Genomic DNA, 25,332 nt, shown 5'->3' on the forward strand with positions numbered 1-25,332 from the left:
TGACAACACTTTCTCTGTTTGACCTTTAAATATTTGCCAAGGACACTCATGGTTTCCACAGGACGGTTCTGGTTTATGCTTGCCATCTTGGCATAATTATTAATAGTGTCCCTTTTACCTCTCAAAAGAGTCTGAGTTTGGACCATAAATGATATGGTCACTTTTTTCCAAGGTGACCTCATTTAGTGTTGAAGCATTAAATAGCACATATATATGCTGATGACTCCCAAATATTTCTCTAACTTGGCACTTTTTTTTTCTGAGCTACTGACCTGTATGTTGAACTCCCTGTTCAGTAACTCCAATTTGATCTCTCCCTGGGAGCTCCAATACAGCATGGCCAAAACTGAATTTAATTTGCTGTCCCTACCATCTATCTAGTTGTGGAAGCTGTAAACCTGGCACTCAACCTTGAATCCTTCCTGTCTGACATATCCTTATTATCAAACAACCACCAAAACTTCTACACCACATTCTAAACATACCTTAAGCTGTACTGCCCAAATCTAGCCAACCAATGTCTCTCACCAGAATTGCTGCAACTGTCTTCTACCTGTGTTGCCAAGTTTCATTCCCACACACACGTCGGCTTCCTCTTCCAAACAACAGTTAGAATGATCTTTCTAAATCTCATTAAATCACTATCTTGTTGAAAACTCTTTAGTGCTTTCTCATTGAATTCAAGGTAAAGAACAAAATTTCCATCACATCCCTACCTTTATTTCTAGTCTCATTTTGTAGTCGATTCTAGCTTTGCTTACTACACTCCAAACACGCCACGCTGCACGTATATTTTTTTCTGTCTAGGACACTATGCCGGCCATTCCAATCAAATATCACTTCTCCAAAGAAAGTCATATGTCCTATTTTATCCATTTACATGTATTTAGTTTTCATGTCAGTCATCACCAGTAATTAAGATACTCATGTCTTCAAGTAATTTGGAAATGATTTCTTATAATGTCTGTCTTCTTTTTCAGACTAAAAGCTCAATAGGGGCAGTGATTTTTGTCTGTGTAAAGCTTTTCTCCCCAGCATCTAGCATAGTGCCTGGCACATTGCAGACCCTCAATAAATATTTCCGACAACCCAAAATGAAGGAAGGAAGTGACAGTGATTAGATGGGAAGAACTTCAGATTCCAGATCCTTTGCGCTGCAGTCGGAAAATACTCTAGATAGAAGGACTGGAGATGAAAGGGGTCAGGAGCTCTAGGTGACTGCTTGGAGGAGAGCTCCCTGCCCATCAGGAGCACTTGTTTTTCACTCTACCTGAGCAAGAAATTTCTGTCGTGTTAAGCTGCTGTAATTTTTTCTCTCTTCAGCAGCTTATATTACCTTAAATATCCCTTGCTTAATACTTCAAGCAAATTTGAGTTTCAATTTGACAAATGAGATTACCAGTGATTATAGAGCCATACCAATTAGTTTCAGAGACTTGAATTAATGTTGAATTGACTATGATGATGAGAGGAGTTAGAAAAACAACAACAACCAAAAATACATCTTGATGGCCATGGAGGATATATCATGACACTTTATAAATATTACTATGTCTTGTGATTTTCCAGGCAACGGACATTATTTTTTTCTCACTGAGCTAGGGCCCTGTTAACTAGAGAGTAAACTTTTTACGCTCAATCACTTAGTATCTCAACAAATTGGGATCATTTGTTTGTAATTTGTAGAGAAGGAAGGGGTTAGATGGGGGAGAGTGCCAGAGGAAAAATAAGGAAGATATACAGGTCAGCAAGGCAGTCAGTAATTGTCAATTCCATGGGCTGCTTTAAGCTCCTAATGTTAAGAGGACCAGGTATTTATGGCACATATTTTCACGAGAAAACTGCTGATGATTTGGGTAAGGGTTCACAGCAAGAGTGGATATAAATTTGAAAGGAAATTGAGAAGCTAAGCACAAGCAATGTTGTTTCAGCTTTAGGTAACAAATTATAACAGTATTTCTCCACCTCTCCATGGAATTTAGACATGCTCTGGCACCCTGAGGACTGGAAACATTTACATTCAGCATGCTTAGTATAATTGTTGATTTTTCTCACAATTGGTTACGGCCTGTGTATGATTTCTTAAAGTGGACCTGTATGCAGCAGGTGTGGACAAATGGAAGTAAGAGCAAGAGAGAAATAACCAGGTATATTTCACGGCCACATAGTGGTTTCAGCTAACAGACTGGTTCGTGTATATGTGTATATGTATCAGGCAATCCTTCAGAGATCCCAAGAGAGGGGATAAAATATAGCAGTTTAACCAAAGGGATCCATATTTGGGTTTGTGAAAAAGAAGTGTGCGCTTACTTAATAGTGACTAGTGTTAAAATTTAAGATAATTGGATTATCCCACTACCACCACCATGAAATTAAGTATAATTGAAAAGTTTAAGTAGCTCATTCAATTCTTTAATTAGAACTACTACAGGGGCCTGCATGGTGGCACAGCCATTAAGTTTGCGTGTTCTGCTTCAGTGACCCACGGTTCACTGGTTCGAATCTTGGGTGTGGACCTACTCACTGCACATCAAGCTATGCTGAGGCAGCATCCCATATAGAAGAGCTACAACTCTACAACCACGATACACAACTATGTACTGGGGCTTTGTGGAGAAAAAAGAAAAAAGAGGAAGATTGGCAACAGATGTTAGTGCAGGGCCAATCTCCCTCAAAAAAATAAATAGATAAATAAATAACTCCTTTCTAAAAAAAAAAAGAACTACTATGTATGTGAAGTGAATGAAGAACAGGGCATCACATTTAGAGAAATATGTTGGGGAAATTAGATACTTAAGTATCTCTATGGCAACTTTATAAATAAGTTAAATAATGTACCAAACCATTAAATGGCTTTCATGAGGCCACTCAGCTAGGATTCAAAATGAGTTTCTGTTTCTTTTACACCACACTCAACACTGGAGCTACCTGATCATGTAGTTAAAAGGGAACTCATTTTCCTCTAAATTCTCGTAGTGACATTCCACATTTTTAGTTGTGTATTTTCACTCCTCTGAACTTTGCACTTATTATTTTATTAATAATATTTATGTAAAGGGTTTGTCCTTCCTGCTAAAATGTGAATTCCTTGAGGACAGAAGTAGTACCGCATTAAGTTCTACATCTTCAGTGCTAAAATACCACCTGGCCCCTAGTATATGTCCATTAGTTGTTTACTGAGTGAGTATTTGATTCTTTATCAAAGAAATTAGTCAGGTTTGACATAATAGCCTCCTTCTAACTCTCTATTTCATCATGAGATATTGGCAGCATAAGTTAGTAGATGAGTACAAGAAGCCGGGAGTAAGTGGGGGCACAAATGAAAGAAGCTAACCAGTCTCTAGTAATAGATGGCTAGAGTGGAGCAGACAGCCATCAGTCCAACAATCAGCACCCAAGATAGCATGGTGAACTGGATTTTAACCCAAGCGAATTTTGTTATTTTCAAGCAGATACTAGCTGGTATATATGTCAAACAACAAGAGTAGAATTGCATTCTGGTGTGTGGCATCAGTTTTAGGTGGTCTAGCTGATGTAAAATGAGACCCAAGCCACTGATTACAGTTATAGAGAGCAGGGGCTTGCCCCAGCATTGCATATAGACTTCATCCTATGTGTCAACTGAAATTGATTACTAGGCAATGCCTCACGCACTGATTCAAAAAGGATTATAAAACCACATTTGGGTTCAAAGAAGGGAAAAGCCCATAACTGATTGTTAAAGTCTGTGATAGGTATACAGAATGAGAAATAGGCATGGGTAATATTCACATAGTATTGGCAAGCACAGAGTTGAAAGAGAAAGTTGTAGCTTGATTAACACACCAGATTCAAAACTTGGGATAATAAGAATAATAATTTTTAAGCAGACCCTAGTTTTGAGGGTTGTATTCCAGTTACCCTGACTGCCTTGGCCAGCAGTTGTCTAAGAACTGGTTGGGATTTGGCCTCTCTCTTATAATAATCATTGCCAGAAGCTCAGTGGAACTGAGGAAGGTGGAGGCTGATAAATAAGATCTATAAAGTTTAAATATTAATTTCTTTTTCACACTTAATGACAGATCTAAATTGTTTAAATAGATAAAAGCTCTGCTTGCCTTTTCCTAGAAGGCTCACAGACTGGGTTCTTGGCACAGCTTGGTATCTCATCAGAGATTTGTGATTGTTCAGAGGATACTGTTTTCCCATTTCTTTCCAGCCTCCCTTGGGCAGTGCCCCAGGCAATGGAACCTCAGTGTTATATGCGTTTTAAACCGAGTACAATCTGCTGGCATAGGCTGTGCCAATGGGGGGCGAGGGGGAAAGAGTTACCATGAATTTCCTGTGCTTCACTCTTGGATCACTCTGAATAGGTTTAAAACACGTAAGGCAAAATAAAGACATTATTCAAAAATGGAATGGTCAAAGCCACCCTGTGCTGTTTCCTTCCAAAATATAGCAGTTTCAACAACAACCCTGGTGTCCATTGGCCATGTTTAGAAAGTAAAAGCATCTCTTATAAATTTCTTTGCTGCACTGCATTTAAATGCACTAGGTAAATCAGGCAATTCTGGCATAGTCCTAGTTGGTAATATAAAATATATCTAGAGCAACAGAGATCCTAGCACACTAACTGCTCTATCACTAAGCTTCCAAGCAAGAACCAAGAACACATATGACATTAAATGTTCAATGTGCTGTTCCTGAGCTAAAAGAGAAATGAGACACTGAGATTGTGTTGGCTGTTGTTGTTTGTTCCGACTTTATTTGTCTCAAGACATAAGAACATATGTACTGTTTTTCCTATTTTACAAATGAGAAATCTGAGGCTTAACTAGTCAAGTAATGAGCATGAAATCACACAATCTGGGAAGGAAGATTTGAATGAAGGTATTTGTTTCCTACGCCCATGATCTTTCTGCTCCTCCTTGCTCTCTTAGAGTTGTCCTTGCCATTGAGTCAAATGTTGGCAGCACAGACTCTAGAATTTAGAGAAGGTTGGGATTGGTCTACTGGGAGATAATGCTGAAAAGTAGCATCGATTTCTTCCTATAATTGAAGGGTCACTGAATGGTGAAATGGATTTCGATAAGCAATCAGATGTTTGGTGGTGGTAGTGTGAGAGAGGAGGAAAGAGTGGGAGTGAATTAACTCCTGCAGCAAAAGTGATGTTGAGTGAAAGACCCTAAATGGAGAAAGGAAAGGTAGGATACTATGATTGAATGTCTGTATTGAAGCAGCAAACATTTGATGCAGTGTCATTAGTACTAACATAGACAATAATGTACATATGGGAAACAGATCAGCTGAGGGAATGTGGTGAGAACCATATGAAGCAAGAGTGAAGTAAAGCAAAATGCCATGGGATCTTGATTCTTGGTGCCTAAGAAAAGGATGAAAATTTTTTTTTAATTTTTTGTTTATTGCACTAACACTGGTTTATAACATTGTATAAATTTCAGGTGTACATCATTATACTTCTATTTCTGCATAGATTACATCATGTTCACCACCCCAATACTAATTACAACCCATCACCACACACTTGTGCCGAATTATCCCTTTCGCCCTCCTCCCTCCCCTCTTCCCCTCTGGTAACCACCAATCCAATCTCTGTCTCTATCTGTTTGTTTGTTGTTGTTATTATCTACTACTTAATGAGGGAAATCATACGGTATTGACCTTCTCCCTCTGACTTATTTCACTTTGCATAATACCCTCAATGTCCATCCATGTTGTCACGAATGGCTGGATTTCATTGTTTCTTATGGCTGAGTAGTATTCCGTTGTGTATATCACCTCACACCTGTCAGAATGGCTATAATTAACAAGACAGGAAATAACAAGTATTGGAGAGGATGTGGAGAGAAGGGAACTCTCATACACTGCTGGTGAGAGTGCAAACTGGTGCAGCCACTATGGAAAACAGTATGGAGATTCCTCAAAAAATTAAGGATAGAACTATCATATGATCCAGCTATTCCACTGCTGGGTATTTATCCAAAGAACTTGAAAACACCAATGCATAAAGATACATGCACCCCTGTGTTCATTGCAGCGTTATTCACAATAGCCAAGACTTGGAAGCAACCTAAGTGCCCACCAAAGGACGGAATTTTTAAACTAACTAAGGAAGCCAGAAAGATCTAGTTAGAGGTATGGCAAAGATGTCCCAATAACCATATAAAGTGGAGAACTTCCAAGCATGAGAGCATTGAGATCACTGCCACCCTCGCTCCCACTCCCTTATCTAATTTCTCACTAAAGCAAACAATGGAATACACAAAAAGTGGGTAGCTTTCATAAGCACTGACAAAAAAAAAGCATGGATGTGATTTACATGTCAAGAACTTTAAGGAATTCCCACTAGAGGTAATGAGGATTGGATCAAATTGATAGAAGGCATAGAGGACTGCTCAGTATCATACTTTCTGAGAAAGAGTAAGATGGCTTTGGTGCAGGTGGGAGAGAAACAAAATCCACCTTACGTGTCTTGATTCAGAATGTGAGAGATGAACATGAGGAGAATTTGCGAGGCTCTGAAAATACACCATACTTGCATGCTCACTAACTTGTACAGATCAGAAATATTTGGACCATATTAGTGTCATCGAATGCTCTAGGATTTGACCAAAGCAAGCAATCCCAAGCACTGGCAAAATGGCTGGGTCAGGCAGAGTTGGGACACTGCCAAGGATTGCTCAAGAGATTGCCCCAAAATTCTATATCTAAGTCAAGTTGTCACTCCTATAGGAAGGCCATGGAAAGCAGTTCATTTATTATTTTGTTTAACAAATATTTACTGAGAACCTACCATGTGTCAGGTACTGTCTTAGGCACTAGCAATGTCCCTCCTCTCATGGACTCTACTTCCAGTGGAGGGAGATAGACAATAGACAATAAACAAACAGATGATGTCAAGTAGTATAAGACCTATAGAGAAAACTAAAGGAGTGCAAGAACATTAGAGTATACCAGGGTGAAGAATGGGGGTTCCTACTTCATAGATAATGAAAATGAAGATTTCTCTGACATGCTGTCGTACGGGTAGAGATTAGAATTAAGTGAGAGAGGAAGCTATGAAGATCTCTGGGGAAAATCATTCTAGTCATAGAGAATAGTGAGAGAACAAGACATGAGGCAGGAGCATGCCTGTGTGTTTAAGAAATAGTATGAGAAAGGGATAAAGTGGTAGGGGATGAGGTCAGAGGTAGAAGGGGTTAGATCATATAGGGCTTTCTAGGTCATTGTAAGGACTGACTTTTACTCCGAGTGAGATGGGAAACAACTGGAAGGACATGAGCAGAGGAGTGGCATAATCAGACATTCAAACTTTCAGAAATTATGTTTCCTGAAGAAATGACTTGAACGTCTTGCCAGAAGAATGAAAAGAATCATTCAAGAACTAACAAATGAGGAAATTTTCTCTAGAAGAAACTATATTAAGCATATAATCATATGAAACATAACTAATGCTAGTGAGGATGTAGAGAAAAAGGAACTCTTGTGCACTGTTGGTGGGAATGTAAACTGCTACAGCCACTATGATAAACTGCATGGAGGATCCTCAAGAAATTAAAAATAGAAGTACAACAAAAACAAAAACAAACTCATAGATACAAAGAAGAGATTGGTGGTTACAACAAGGGCAATGGGTTGGGAGCTAGGCAAAATGAGTGAAGGAGGTCAACTGTATGGTGATGGATGGTAACTAAACTTTTGGTCGTGATCACTTTGTAGCGTATATAGATGTCAAATTATAATGTTGTACACCTGAAACTTATATAATCTTATACACCAATTTTACCTCAATAAAAAAAAATAGCCATAGGATCCACCAATCCCACTTCTGGGTATATATCCAAAGGAAACAAAATCACTAACTTGAAGAGATATCCACACTCCCATGTTCATTGTAGTATTATTTACAGTAGCCAAAGTGTGAAAATAATCTAAGTTTCCATTGACAGATGAATGGTCAAAGAAAATGTAATGTATATAATGGAATATTAGTCTCAAAATAAGAAAGAAATCCTGCTATTTGCAGCAACATGAATGAAACTGGATAACATTTTAAGTGATATAAGCCAGACAGAGAAAGACAAATACTACATTGTATCACTTTATGTGGAATCTAAAAGAAAGAGTAATGTTGAACTCAGAAACAGAAAATAGAATGGCGGTTTCCAGGGGCTAGAGTGGGGGTGGGAGGATAGGGAGAGGCTGGTAAAAGAGTACTGAATTTCAGTTATAAGATGAATGAGGTCTGAAGATCTAATGTATAATATGGTGACTATAGTTGATAATACCGTATTGTATAATTGAAATTTGCAAAGAGAGTAGATGTCAAGTATTTTTCACCAAAAAAAAGAGATAAATATGTGAGGTAGTTGGTGCATTAATTAACTCAATGATGGGAATCCTTTCACAATGTATATTACATCAAATCAACACATTGTACACTTTAAATATATTACAATTTTGTCCATTATACCTCAATAAAGCTGAAAAAAGTTCTGTGTGAACTTTAAAAACAACAGAATGCTCTACAAAAATATAAAATAATAAACAAATGAAAGAAGACAATAAGAAATACCTCCAAAATCTTAGTTTCTACAAGAATTAAGTATATAATAAAAATGTATTAAGTATAAAATAAAAATGATTTAAAATCACAAGAAAAGTATGGGGTTTTAAAGATGTTATGAAGCCAATTGATTAACTATTTTTAAGAATCATTATATAGTATACATAAATTTATGTTTACATATTAGTATATAATACAAATTTGATAAATGTACCATACACCTAAATAAATTCTAAATTCATTAAAAAATATATGTAAAAAATCAAACCATAAATTAAAAGACATAAATAAAAAATGGGTTAATGTTTATATGATCTCAAGTTGGAAAAGACATTTCTAACCCTACAAGCAAAAACAGAAACTACAAAGACAAAGACTGACAAGTTGAGCTACAGGACACCCAAAATATCAATGTGTATATATATATATTTTTTTCTCCCCAAAGCCCCAGTAGATAGTTGTATGTCATAGCTGCACATCCTTCCAGTTGTCGTATGTGGGACGCGGCCTCAGCGTGGCCGGAGAAGCCATGTGTCGGTGCGCGCCCAGGATGTGAACCCGGGCCACCAGCAGCGAAGTCCACGCACTTAACCACTAAGCCACGGGGCCAGCCCTCAATGTGTATATTTTATTTAGTCTACTTTTTCTTAGAAGTAGTAACTATTATTAATGCTATTAGTTCAAAAGATTGTATAGAACCAATTTAAGGTAAATAATAACCTTGGAAAATGTTTAAAACATATATGACAAAAAGTTACTGGTCTAATATATAAAGAAATATTATAATTCAATAAGAAAATAGAAGCAGTCCAATAGAAAAATGAGCAGAAAACATGAGCAGACAATTCAAAGTGGAAGAAAAATACAGCTCTTATCCACTGCAGATCCACATATAGGAAAGGGAAGCATCTGCTAGTAGCTCAGGTGTTCAAACATAGAATTCCTTCCCTATACGTATAATCTGTTTGCTTGTTCTCTCTGTCTCTTTCTATTTGAATTCCTCCAAATATGTGATCTCCTAATGGCGCCTCCGTCTTCCAGCACAGTTGTATGGAGTCCTTATTTTTTTTTGTATTATATTTTCATTACATAAAATTTAGCGTAGACAAGTGCGCTCAGTCTGCCAACTTGATATAATCTGTTCTCTCAAAATATTTTATGACCCTTTCAATCATATATACTAGAGCTTTCAAATTTACCACTGGTCTACTCACAATGCCTTCTAAAAGAAAGTACTCAGTATATAGGTCCTCAAGACAAAACCATTGGTGGACGTGATTTTTACCCAGTTACCCATCATCTCCTGGCCACAGTCAATTAGACCACACAATGGCTGCCAATCTATGGGCTAGGTGATGAATTAAGGCACATCCTGGTATGGAAAGGTGAGGTGGCTCAGAGAAATTTCTTGTTTGGGAATTAAACTTACAGATGAAGTTTAAAAGCAAAAAAGGAAAAGGTAATTGAGGCAGTTACCGGTGAAAGCCACAGCTTAAAGCACATGAGTAAAGCTGAGACTGGGTAGGCCAGAATTGGCCTGTTGCAAGCTGAAGATGTTATGGAAGCTATTCAGTAGATGGTAGAACAGAGGACAAGCCCAGAGAGAAGCAGGGGACCCATGAGTGAGAGTTACATTTTCCCAGAGAAACTTCATTCCTTGCCAGCTTTTGAATTCCTGTGCTGATCCACAATGAACCACTATATTGTTGCTGTAAATTAAATGAATGCATTAGTTTTCTATTGCTAGAAAACATATTGCCATAAACTTAATAGCTTAAAACTACACTCAGAATTTTACAGTTTCTGTGGGTTAGGAGTCTGAGTCTAGCTTAACTACAATTTCTCCTCAGGATCTCAAGAGGCTACAATCAAGGTGTTGGCCAGGCTGCATTCCATTCTGGAGCTGGGAGTCCTCTGCCCATGGGGGTTGTTGGAACAATTTAGTTCCTTGCAGCTGTAAAGCTGACATTTCTGTTTTCTTGCTGGCTATAGGCCAGGGGCCATTCTCAGTTCCTAGAGGCCTCGCATTTCCCTGCCATATGGTCTACTCTACAGGCAGCTCATTACATGAATATTTGATTCTTCAACAACCAAAAACAGAATTTCTTGCTCCAGTCTGCTAAGATGGAGACTTATATAATAGGAGGTATCCCATTATCTTTGCCATAATATTTTAGTAGCAAGTCACAGGTCCTGTCTGCTCTCGAGAGGAGGGTATTATTCAAGGGCGTGATTCACTGGAGGGTCAACTTAGGGTGTGTCCACCACAGTGAGTCTCTGCCACATGCAACTGAATGTGGCTATGGAACACGATACCTCAACCTCAACCTGAATGAGGCAGAGCCTTAATAAGTAGATAAAACGACACTCACATATTCTCTCCTTTGTTATTTATTTTCTATCAACATCCACCCACTTTTAACAGAATATAAGAGACCATTTTTTCATTAACATAATTTTTCTCCTAGTGGAAAGTTAGGTGGCAATAACTACAGGTCTGAACCTCAGAAGGTTTGGTTAAACTAGCTGAAGAGGAATGCACTCTGTTTAATTAACTATTCTTCATTGATTTTGTTCTTGTCTTAATCAGGCCTCAGATACTGTATTGCTACTTAATAAGTTGAATTTGTGCTCCTAGAATCACCCGTGTATAATCTCACCTTTATCCCTAATCTGATTCATATCCAACATATGAAACAGAGGGAGAATGCTTGAGCAAATATGAAGCTACTGCGAGAGATTAAATGGTTTCAGATTCTAAAATACAAAGCAGCAGCTGTTATGTAGAAACACATTTTATTGATTTTTCTAAATGAAGCATTTCTTTTTACTAATTTGGGCTAAATAAAAGATACAGTAACTAATTGCAAAAGCCTTGACTCTAGGAAAGTATCAACCATTCTACAGAGAATGAATATGAAGCCTAAATCATGTAAAATGGCTATTTTAGCATACTTTCTCAAAAGGCAGTGGTTTCATTAAATTATGAAAGTTTGACTTGAATACAACCTCTAAGTCTAAAGCAATTAATACAATATGCATCTTATATAAAATTACAGTACTATTAGGAAAATAAGGAAGATGACTTGTAAATAGCAAATTAATGGAACCTACTTATTTGTATATTTATTTATAGAGAGGAACCTCATAAACCAAAAAGCATACCCACATATTTACTTAAAAAGATCAATTTTTCTCATGTAAACAAGCTCAGATAACATTACTTTAAAATGTTTCTCTTTCTGCAAGAGAATGTTTTGTGCAACCTTAAATAGAAGCACTTCCACATATCCATCATCCTAAAAAGTTAGCGGCTTCTTCTCTGCAAAGATTAAATTGAAATTAGGTTGACATCTAATGTCTACCTAATATGCACCCTATTTGTTGATACATCCTAACGGAAGAGCACAAACAAGAAAGGATACAGTCTTTGCTCTTAAGTAGTTTAAAATCAGGTTAAAAAGTCATCAACAAAGAAAATGGAATTACAGATGTGAATATGAAACAAAGACTTAAAAATACAGATACAAGAGAGATGACAAGGCAGTTCATGACTGATGTTTAAATGAGTCACAGAAAATGACTGCAAGATTTCAGATGAGGAAGAAGTCATTGGGAGGAATGGGTAGTATATTGAATAGAGCACCGGTCAGGTAGTTAGTTTTCCATTTCTAGTTCTGTTATCAGCTAGTTGTATGACCTACAAAAATCTACTTTCTTTCCTTAGTTTCAATTGCTTGATTTATAAAATGAAAGCTATGGCTATCACTGATGGCATATATGGTTCGTTCCAACTCTAAGTCTATGCTTTGATTATAGCTATAAAAAGCTTAATGAAGGAGGATGATGAGAAAGCAGTTGGGCTAGGTTTTGTTGAATGTGATTTGACTAGACAAGAGGCAGTATGAGGATACTCCCTGGAGGGGAAACTGCCTAAGCCAAGATGTACAGGTAGGTACTACAAGATGTAATTAAATAGAATTCATCAATACAGAATCAGCATATTTCCCTGATTGTGAAGACACATTTTTGGTTATTTTTTTTTCTTGACTATAATAAACCCTTTACGAGATACCTAGGCTTCATTTCTCTAACAACAACCAACATTACACCATTGAAAAGTGACTATGAATAGACTTCCAGCAATATCACTTTAAATGAACTGTGAATTCCTTAAAGTAAGACACACAAAAAATTCCAGAGCCTCTGTCTTCACAACGGATCTCAGGTCAGATCTATTAATTTGCAGTTTTTCTATTTGAAAGTTAAAATGAGGAAAGAAAAATGCAAAACCTAGACTGATCAGAATCTTTCTCTATTCAGGAGAGGTGCCAGGTCCTAGTCTTTATTAAATTTCTTGTCATTTGATAAATTAAATATAATTATAATGAACTCACTTGGGATTTGATTATAATCTGTGGTTTTCTTTCCAATTATATAACTTCATATTAACTCTTAAGTGTAAATGTGTAACCTTTCTCCAAAAGACTAGAGAGTCACATTCCTCTGAACATTTTACAGAATTGTTATTTGAAAGGATCTTGAAGACTGCACAAAGACTCTCATTAAATCTAACAACAGTACTCAGAAGCAAGTAAGTGGACCCAATAATTATTATTTTTTCATAGGTTGGCTCTTCCAGACCCAGATCCATCCTGAAGGGGTTAAGGGAGTGCCAAATTGTCCCTTGGCTTTTGTGTTTTCATCGTGCTCCTATTGGTCAAGTGAAAGCCCATATTCACTTCCCATTCACTAGAAGCTCGTTCTTAGCCAATGAATGTGAAACGTGGCCGATGAATACTGAAGGGAGAGGCTGGCTCTATCATTTTACCAAATTACTTGTTAATCTTAGGCTTCAGGTAATATGAATAAAAAACCTGAATTTGTTTCTGAATGGCTGAAGGGATACATGAACAAAGAGGTGATATCAATCCTTCAATGTTGCAAGCTATTTAGGGGAGACTTGTTTTATTTGTTTGTTCATTCATTAATTCACTCATTCATTTTAATTTTAGCTTATCACTTCAAATGTTTATACAGTATATCTATCAGACAATCTGTGAAAACATTCTGTAATTTTATTTTCAGAAAGCTTATAAAATACACTTTATTTTCTTGAAATTTCTTTTTATGAATCTAGGCCCATTAGAGGTCAAGCTTTCTTCACCATTTGAATTTGAAGTTAAAGATTCAGTCTGTACACTTATTCATGCCGCAACAATATGCCAAGCCTTGTGCTAGGCAATATGAAGAATACAAAGGGTGTGAGGTCTCAGTGCCTGCCTCAAAAAGCTCAGTGGACTTTGGGAAACCAACCAATTTTTAAACACAGAATCACAAAGTAGGATAAAAAAAATCTAAGTCAAGTATATGCAAATTGCTATGGGAACCCAGAGGATGGAGTATTCTTATGTTAGTAGGGGAGGTAAGCAAGGCCACCTCTCTGTATCAGTCCTGGAGGCACAATTCATATTGTATTCTATGTGTTATAGAGTACTACAAAGTGGCAATATTTGAAGGAAATATCTAAAAGACTTTCATGAAGAGATAGCATGTAAGTTGATACTTGAAGTAACAGTAGAAATTTGTCACCTAGAGTATTAGAGAAAGGGCATTCCAAACAAATAATATAGTGTGTTCAAAGACTTGAATGTGTGAAAAAACATGGCGCATCTGTTGAATGGCAACTCAGGTGTTTGGAGGTGTCCCCGGAGATGAGAATGAAGTTCTAGGAAGAAGGAATAGGATGGAAGCATCATGGTGGGAGAGAACACAGTATATCAGAAAGTAGCAAGAAGTTTGTGTAGCTGTAACACTACGTGTGTGAGGTGTGACACAGAAGTCTTTCAGTCTTCAAAGGTTTACTGAGAGGAGGAAGGGACTGGTGTGCCGTGCTAGGAACTTGGCTGTAAAATTCATCTGTTGGCAAAAAGGGAACCATTCAAGGAATCTTTAGGAAGGAAGTGATTTACTCAAATTTGTGTGTTAAATCACCCTTTTGGCTGTGTGGAGAATGAATAGGTGGGACAAACGAGACAAATGACTGTAGGACTGTGTGGAGATCAGAGGTATAAATGAGTATTAGAGTCAAATAAACCTACACCAAAATCTCAGCCTCTCCCCGTTGCATGACCTTGTGCAAACCATTTATTCTGAAACCTGTTTCCTCATGTATAAATAGAGCATATATTAATAAGTATCTTGCATGGCTAATGTGATAATTAAGCAAAATAACACATATTAGCACCACGAATGAAGGACAATGGATGAATTGAATGGGTAGTTATCAATAAGGAGAATATATATATATAATGAATCCGATAATTTTGATAGCAACAGTGAGAAATGTCTATGCGAAGTAATCGTGGAGCAGTACGAAAAAAATATATTAATCTAATATAAGTACAGATACTGTCCCTCAAAACATTGTGGAAATTGACAATTATATCACTTTTGGTCTATTTAAGTTAATTCTTACTAGATTATATTTTAATAACATTTTAGTTATTGCTCTTCTAATAGTATTACGATAGATGTCCATAAAATGTTACTACCTAAAGAGAAATCATTACAACATCAATTATCCTTCTGACCCTTTGGGTGCCTTTGGCATAGATTCTACCTGTGAGGTTTCAGAAACTTTACAGCCCTGTGCTAGACTCCATGGCCTTCAAAGCATGCAGTGGATCAGTAAGCAGCTCCTGCGCCCTTTGAGAATCTGTCAGAGAGAATGTTGTGGAACAATTTATTGCAGTCTACAGATACCCCTGGTTATGCATACTGCTGACCTCATTCCTAACTTGTCCCACCCCCAGCCTGAGAAAGTGAAGATTTAAAGTAAAGATCCAAAGTCAGAGAGCTAAGTTCCCCCTAGCCAAGTCCGGATTTAAACTTCAATCTGACAGAATACGTTAGTGTTTGCTTTATTCACGGAAGATATAACCTCTCTCCAAATTCGTTTGAGGTATCCATGGGCAGCACAGAATGGAAAGGAAGTTTATTTATGCAATGGTTCCCTCAATATTTCCTGTAAGGAAGAAACCTGAATATATATTTCATGGTAAAATTTCGTCATAAAACACTTTATAAAATATATTGAAAATAACTCTATAGAAAATAATCAAATATATGTGTAGGTGTATTCTGCTGCCTAAGTCCTTATGTTTCTATTCCCCTTGTCTTGTCTCCCTACTCTCTCAGTTTGTCTTGTCTCCCAGCCTCTCCCACAGGCTATAGTTTGTGAAGATAGATTATTTAGAACATCTTTTATAGAGAGAGTTGGCTGTCTATACCACTCTATACCAATGGCTCTTCTGTCTACTACACTACAAAACCGCCTCCTCATCTGTGAAAGAAATAATATCTCACCTTGGCACTCAGTCTAATCTTCACAGCAGAGCCTGTGTTGCTTTGCTCCTGTATCCTTTATGACCAATGCATGAAAATCCACCATTTTTTTCACACTTACTAAATGACTTTTGAGGATTATAACACACCTACTAACTCCTGCCAGGGAGAATTTGCATGAGCCAGTTACCTGAGATGATAGTGCCACAATGAATGTATCTTGGCTAAACCATGGCCCAGTGGGTTAATGAAGTGACTCTCAAGTGAAATAAGGGAGAAATGGAAAACTGCTAGAAAAAGAGAATGTAATATAGTGAGAAAAGACTGATGGAAAATCTGATTATGCCAATGTTCAACATTGGAGCATTTCTTTGCTTTATAGCCAAACATTTTATTCTTTACAGTCTAATCCCACACCATGCCTTTTTATACCTTTCACACACTCAACCACTCAATATTCATTTCTCTATGCTTTACTACTCACAGCGCTCAACACAGTATATATTAGGTACCTAATAAATATCTGTTGAATAGAAGAACGTATGTGCTTCCTTCTTTAGGTGAATCTTTCATATATACACTCTAAAATTGTACTTCTAGTACTATAAGTACTACCTCCTGAGTCACTCACATGGAACAGCCAGTCTTTGACTTTGCCCCTGACAGAGGCAATAAAAGATATATTGTAGAAAAGCCTATGGCTTCCATTAACTTATTTAGATATGTTGAGACTCTTCATATTTTTTGAAAATGTCCACTCCTGGGTCAAATTTATCCAAGCTGTGTGTCCTGCTGTGTAAAAGAGAACTTCAATTTGAGTTTATTTTATTGATGCTACAATATCGATGTTAACAATAAACAATGAGTTCACTTTATTCATGCTAACGCTACTTGCTTTAACGTTCTGGCTACTGTCAGTTCCAAAGCTTAATCAACACACATTTTTGTCTTGTTTTTCTTAAACAACCAGTGCCATTAATGTAGCTATGGAAAAAAAAAAATTCCACTTAAATATGCAAAACTTGACTCTTCAGTGAGTAACTACCATGTTCGCTAATACAAAGGAGATCTTGGATTTTGAAAAGTACTAAGTAACAGCTTGAATCAAATCAAAACAGAGGCCATAAAGAAATACCTTTCAACCCTTATTACTCCAGTATTGGCTAATGAAAATAGCTGCTGTTAATATTTGCTCTAATTTAAAAGAGAAATACATGAAACCAAACACAAAAGAGGCCTGTGTCTACAAGATAGCAAGCACTTACATAATGGGAAATACCCAGCTGTTTGGTATCAGTAGACAAAACTTCTGTATACTGGATATCCATAATTATTATGTATAGCTGTTCGGCATAGTGCAGACATAGATAAAATACATCTGTTTTTCATGGAAAAGCAAAACTGTAAAATGTTAAAATAGTAATGAATCTTATATTATTTGACCCAAGCCTTTTTGAACACCATTGTCACTTGCAGAAACACTTGAGTGACTCTAAATAGTAGCGGCCCATCAGCCTTAGCAGCCAGGCTGATTAGCATTCTCTAACTGTGATGTTTAATGAAATTTAGCCCAGGTGTATGAACATAAAACACAATCAAGCTTTGGACACTTTGCCCAGATGTTATAAAATAATTATACTATCTAAATAGGTAAGAAATGATTTCCTGTATATAAATATGACAAAAGCAGTGATTACCAATAGAAATCCTATGTGAAAAACAGATTATGATGTCAGCTTTCAAAACATCTTGGAAATTATCTGACGAGATGTCAATACTGGCAGAAACCAATGCACGGCTCTTTTGTGACACTACACAAGAGCCTTTTGGAGTGATTTTAAAGAATGCTGTTTGGACCTTTTGTTTCCTTTGATAAAGGAAACAGATTCACAATTAAAGATAAAGACTTGAAAATGGGCATAAATTAAAATGTGTCTTTTGAATTTCTATTTCCGAAAAAGTTCATGGTAAAGTCACATTTTACTCTTCAAGAATATTTTAAAATCATAACTCAACAATCAAAATTTCATCTGTTACATCATATATAAGTAGTTTAGACAGGTTAAATGACGCTCATACACTAGGAAATGACCATGAAGATCATTTCAAATCAAAGTAATCTGTGTTAAAAATCCTCCACATTTATTGCCTGGTACTTTCTAGATCCTCATTGTAAAGGTGCATTACTATGTGACTAGACAATGATTCTTATGATCTGGTAGAATTCTTCATACACATTATCTATACTTTAAGTGACGAGTGTGTGAAGGAACTTAAAATTCATGACTGAGTCTGTTTCTTCATGCCATCACGAATTTGTGAGAGTCATTCGCCTAGGCTCTGAATGCCACTAGCACAGCTTGTATCTTACGGAAATGCTCTTATACTGGGCATTGGTAGTGCAATGACCACTCTGAAAAACCTAAGCCATATTATTCTTTCTCATCCAATGATTCTAATCAAAGAGAACTAAAAAATGGAAACAAACAAAAAATCTTTCAGTTGCAAGAGTATTTTTCATCTTTTACTTAAGGTTATTACTCAGTATGAACAGTGCCCAAGGAAGAGAAGCCAATTCCCACTAATCTCTAAACATTCTTCCTTATATTTTTTTTCCTTTTAGTGTGTTTCTTTGATGCTCCAGAGCCTAAATAACTGCTGGGGGTGGATATGGGGGTACTGTTTTGACCCATGGGAAATATAAAATATCACAAATGGAATTCTATTGATTGCACATGTTTATGTTTGCTTTGGTGGGGACTGGGGTGGAATGCTTCCTGTATCAGAAAATACTCCACTTAAGAACTGAAAATTCTAAAACATCTTTATCCCAATGAACATTTTTGGTGATAGAGAACTTAATAAAACCAGAAGCATCCCACTCCATCTGAAGAGGGTACTGTGTATTGGAAAGCATTCCTTCTGTTGAGAAGCCATTTTTCTATATAGAAATGAACATAACACTTGTTAAGTTCTGAACAGTAAAACGTAGAAGAGGGTACTTACTGCCTTGTTTTAAATAACTTTTCTATAAATAAATCTTATGAGTCTAACATCACATTGTTGAAAAACATTGCAATAACTATCAATTAAAACAAGTTAATCTAGTCCACATGTACTTCTGAACCGGTATAGATGACGCTTTGAATACACATTCAGGATCATATAATATTAATGTAAAAATTCAAGGAAAATGGCATTTGGCAAAAGCTATGGCACAGTCTGGTGAAGCTGACGCACGGTACGGACAGGTTGAACTCACATGAAGGCATTTATTTTTCTGTCAATATATTTGGACACAGCCAAAACACAAGTATGTATTCACTAACTTATTTCACTGTTGGAAATAATGCAACTATCTCAACATGTACACTTCCCTCACTTTTCCCTTTTGCTACCCAATATCCTAGCTAAACTGATTTACTCATTATATTATCCCCCTTGCATGATCCACCATGTTCCTCCACCCAATATGCCTTTCTCCTCATTCTTCACACAATCAAACAAATATTTATTCAATACTTATTATGTCCCAGGGACTTTTCAGGGTGTTGTGGATTCAGTACAAAGCAAAAGGAAAAAATTGTTGCCCTCATCTGACTCATTCTAGCTGGGGAGAAACAGATAACAAAAAACAATAATCCTGGTATAAACCTTTTCCTCAGTTCCTCATAGTGAAAGCTGAGAACAGACTAAGAGATTATAAAGGGAATTATAACACAGAACCATTAAAATTGGAAATTCTATAGCTACCTGCATACTCCATACAGCCACTGGACACCTCTCTGAGTCCTTGTCTGCTACGATGTTGCAGACACCTCTTTACTGTCTCTTAACAGTAGTAAAAATAATTTATTAATATCATTCTATAATATATAAACTATTGATTAACTAATTTAATCTCCACTATGATTTTATGTGGTAAGTAGTAAAATCATTATTTCCATTTTCAAGTGAGGAAACCGAGGTACAGACACATTTAGTAACTTCACAAGATCACTCAACAAGGAAATGGCAGAACCCATACTCTTAACCACATGTGATACACTGCCTTCAATGGTGTGCTGGTAAATATTCAAAAAGTGGTTCTGTTGGACAGGGTAGAGAGGTGACTGATTTGTAGCATTTGTTGATTTCCATGGTGTTTTTCAAACTACAACTTGATGCTAACCAGCTCACAAAATTCCTGAAAATGTAGCAATCAGCTCTCACAAGTATGAGCAGACCCAAGTACAGTCATGTCTGCCTCCCAAAAGTACACTTGAGGGACATGTCTTCCCAAAATCAAATCCTTCAATCTTCCAAAGCACAGGATGAAGAAATTACACAAGTGTAATTTTGTCCACCTTGATGACAATCCTTTATACCTTCCAGTTTAATCACACTACAAAATAGCATTTTTTGTTATGTTTTCAAATCCAAATACCAGTTAAAGTATTTCTCAAAAAATAACAAAAAACAAATAGTTTCTACCTTCTGGGAAAGGATAGTCTCTTCGATAAACGGTGTTGGGAAAACAGAACAGCCACATGCAAAAGAATGAAACTGAACCTCCAACTTACGACACACACAAAAATCAACTCAAAATGGATAAAAGACTTGAAAGTAAGACCTGAAACCACAAAACTCCTAGAGGAGAAGGTGGTAAGCTCCTTATCATCAGTCTTGGAAATGATTGTTTGGATTTGACACCAAAAGCAAAGGCAACAAAAGCAAAAATAAACAAGTGGGACTACATTAAACTCAAAATCTTCTGCACAGCAAAGAACACCATTAACAAAATGAAAAGGCAGCCCATGGAATAGGAGAAAATATTTGCAATTCATGCATCTGACAAGGGGTTAATATCCAAAATATATGAAAACACATATAACTCAATAGCAAATAATCAACTTAATTAAAAAATGGGCAGAGGATCTGAATAGACATTTATTCCCAAGAAGACATACAAATGGCCAACAAGCGCATGAAAAAGTGCTCAACATCACTAATCATCAGCGAAATGCAAATCAAAATCACAAAGAGATATCACCTCATGCTTGTTAGAATGACTGTCATCAACAAGACAGGAGATAATAAGGGTTGGTGAGGCTGTGGAGAAAAGAGAACTCTCATGAACTGTTAGTGGGAATGTAAATTGATTCAGACACTATAGAAAACTGCATGGAGTTTCCTCAAAACATGAAAAATAAAACTACCATATGATCCAGCAATCCCACTACTTGGTATATATGCACAGGAAATGAAAACAGGATCTAGAAGAGATATCTGCTCTCCCATGTTCACTGCAGTATTATTCACAATAATCAAGATATGGAAACAACCTAAGTGTTTGTCAATGGATGAATGGATAAAGAAGATGTGATATGTATTTACAATGGAATATTATTCTGCCATGAGAAAGAAGGAAATCCTGCTGTTTGTGAAAACATAGATGGACTTTGAGGGAATTATGCAGAGTGAAATAAGTCAGACAAAGACAAATACTGTATGATATCATTTGTATGTAGAATCTAAAAAACCCAAGCTCATATAAACAGAGATTAGAATGGTGGTTACCAGAGTCTGTGGGAGGGGAGGGATGGGGAGATATTGGTCAAAGAGTACAAACTTCCAGTTATAAGATAAATAAGTTCTGGAGATCTAATGTAAAGCATGGTGATTATAGTTAGTAAATACTGTATTATATACTTGAAAGTTGCTAAGACAGTAGATCTTAAATGTTTTCACCACAAAAAAGAAATGGCAGTTATGTGACGTGATGGAGGTGTTAGCTAACACTATGGTGGTAATCATTTTGCCATGTATAAGTATATCAAATCAACACGTTGTACACCTTAGACTTACACAATGTTGTATGGTAATTATATCTCATTAAATCTGGAAAAAATAGTATCTGCCTTCCAATAAAAATGTAACATTCTTTCATAATGATAAAGTAAAACCATCCCGATATTTAAAATGATAGCCCCAGTTTCCTCCACTGCCTCTAGCCATCAAAGTTCCAGGATATCTTATCACTTAATCTCAGTCTGGAGACAAGGTTACTCATCTCAGTGGGCTGTTGGGAACTCCAGGTAAAGTCTAAGAGCAAGATAATATACAGTGTAGTCACTCAGCAAGTGTTAGCTGTGAGGAAACCAAATAGAACCAATTCAGACCATCATTCCAATAATCCCCCCAAAATTAGATTAAAACTCATTCCTAAGAAACAAGAAATAGCATCTCTTGTCATGAAGCTGGAAATCAACCATAATATGTAATTAAATGGACAACAGTTCATAAAGAAATATATATATGTATTCATAGAATGTGTGTGTGTTTAGCATGTGTGTGTGTGTGTGTGTGTGTGTGTGTGTGTGTGTGTCTTGAAGGGAAGATCCAATAGGTGTCCAGCATTGATTAAATTATTTGTTTAGCAAAGGGAGCCTCTTGATGAAGTTAATTAGTTGCTATACTATTGTCACTGAAATTAATTGACATGGCTTTTAAATGGATGCTCTCAGCATCCTGTTTTGGCAGCTATCAGCACTGCTTCTGCCTCCTGGATGTAGCTGTAGCCACATTTGATCTTCACCAACCATAAGGCTCTCACAGTATCAGATGCTTACTGCCTAGACTCATTCTGTCACGGTAGGACAGTTAATGTTTCACACCACAATAATAACTGTACTTCAAGGACAACCCATCTGAGCAAAGGGTATTGCAAGTCTTCACAGAATATGACAGATAGGAAGTGGCCCAGTATTATTTATGTGAATGTACATTGCAGATGTAAGATGCTCTTCTTAGCCATTTCCTCATAATTCACGTACCTTTTCACTAACCCCCTAATTCCTGACCCTTTAGATGTCATTTAATTATATAACTTTGTAGCCAAACCTTCTGCTTGTGTGACAAGAACCTACATGTATACATTTTTCAGAATCTTTTTAGATTAATGTTGTGCTTTTCTCCTACCATAAGTGCTTCACATTACAAGAGAAATGAACCATTTAGACATAAGTTGCAGAAAAAATAATTTTCCAGGGATACCAGTCACTTGATCCAGCTACACTTTTTTCAATAATTTTCGTTGAAAATTGAGTTTGGTTTAAGAAAAGAAAATATAGATAATGAATCAGACTAGGGAGTAAAGATGTGAATTCCACTCCTATTTCTGCAACTGATCTATTCTCTAACCCTGTTCCCTATTTTCCTTCCACCATCTCCCCTTTATCACTTCTTTGGAGTTTATGCAGTAGCTTCCTTTTCAGTTTTCCAAACTCGTATCTTGACACCCCAATTGATGATACACACCACCACCAAATTCATTTTTATAGAGTATTATTATTATCATATCTGCTTTCCTCAAAAGTCAATGGTTCCCAAGTAACTACAGAATGCCATTAGAACATCTTAATTTGGTGGTTAATGCCACAACCAGCATAGTCAACCTACATTTTTTACCTTACATTCTACATTGGCCAATCATCTAACTTATACTCAAAGACAAAATCTCAATTAATATGTTGAATGTGCTGCCATCTTTACCCATCTTGCTCAGGTGTTTTTTCTCACCTGGATGAAAGTGTAGCACAGTGAAAAAAGTAAATTAGTTAAACTGTCAGTTTGACTAATTTCCTCAGCTCTAAAATGAAGATATCAGTTCAATCCTTGTAGGGTCGTTGTAAAATCAGCCACGATACATATACATTATTGCACACGGTCAATCTTCAATGAAGTTGCTATTTATGCTTCCCCTTCCAGCGCATATGCTCTGGAGGCAGATGAACCTAGGTTAAGACACTGGGTCTGTCACTTCTCAGCTGTGTACCTTTGGGAGAGTCACTTAACTTCTCTGAGTCTCATTTCTCATCTGTAAAACTGAAAAGTAGCAGTCCTTCTCATAGGGGTGCTGCAGTGAATAGTTGTTTTGAAGCATTCCGCACTGCATAAAAGCGATAATTTACTGAACACTCATGGTTATTACTGTCCTCTGCTACCAATTTCTGCTTAATGTCCTTCTCCAGGATGCCATTCCTCATCTGCCCATCCAAAAGTAACTTCTTTCTGCTTTCCAATCCTGTAAAACTTTTCTCATTCCTTTACACAACAGATAGTCTACAGACTAGTCCTACCAAGTCCAACACAGCTGTTTGCCTCACACTAGGTTACACATCCACCAGAATGGTCAAAATTTATCAAAAAAAAAAAAAAGAAAATGAAAGGAGAAAAACCCGACAGTACAAAGTGCTGGTAAGGATGTAGAACAACAGTAATTCTCATATATATCCAGTGGGAATATAAATATTGAAAAACATTTTGACCTTGCCTACTGAAGTTGAACATATGCATACTCTATCATCTAGCAAAGTGACACTCAACAGACATGTGAACAGATGTTCACCAAAAGATATGTAAGACGATATTTATAACAACGTCATTCATAAGACTTCCAAACTAGAAATACTCTAATGTCCATCAATAATAGTACCAATCAGGAAATTGTGTTACACTAATATAATAGAGGACTATACAGGAATTAAAAGGACATAAACACAATATTAAGCAACAGAATTCAGACATAAAATACATACTATATGACTCCACCTATGTAAGGTTCAAAAACAGAAAAAAATAATCTATAATTTTCATGCATACTTGGGCAGGGAAAACATTTTAAGAATTGTGATTTGTGATAAAATGTAGAATACTGATTTACTTTAGTGGAGCGGGAGGGGAGTTGTGATTGCAAAGGAGCATACGGGGTGCTTCTGCATTGCTGGCAATGTTGTATTTCTTAAACCAAATAGTGGTTAAATGAGTGTTTGCTTTGTAACAATTCATTAAGATGTACATTTATGTTTATGTGGACTTTTCTATTTCAGAAATTTCATTCACAGAATGAAGAAAGACAGAAGTCTTCAGATTGATAAGCCCTAACATGTATTTAACTAGAGCCAAATGAATAATAGTAATTTGTAAAGCAAGACCAACATGTAAAAACATTCTGAAAACTTTCAAAACGCTAAGGATAAAAAAAAAATCTGAAGTTCAAGCGAAAATAACACCTGTAGGTTACTTAGAAAAGAATGAATATCCGGCTGACCTCAGACTTCTCAGCTATGGCACTGAATATTGAAAGTAATGAAATAAAATCTTTGAATTTCAGAAGATAAATTATTTTAGACTTTGCCTTCTAAAATTAGGGCATAGATTTCAATTAAGTGTTTTGGGGCAAAAATAAATGTACTTTTGATGCATTTATCATTTAGATACTCTGTGCATATACGAGTATAATATATGTGTGACTTGGGGCATTAGTCCAAAATAATGTAAAAGACATACAAGAAAACAGATTTGAAATATAGTCAGTTAAGTATGATCTGGAAGAAGCAAAGAGACACTAAAAGAGAATCCACTGGCCCTGGATTCTT

This window comes from Ceratotherium simum, chromosome X (genome assembly GCF_057802395.1).
Source record: "Ceratotherium simum simum isolate JZ-2026a chromosome X, ASM5780239v1, whole genome shotgun sequence".
Taxonomy (NCBI): domain Eukaryota; kingdom Metazoa; phylum Chordata; class Mammalia; order Perissodactyla; family Rhinocerotidae; genus Ceratotherium; species Ceratotherium simum.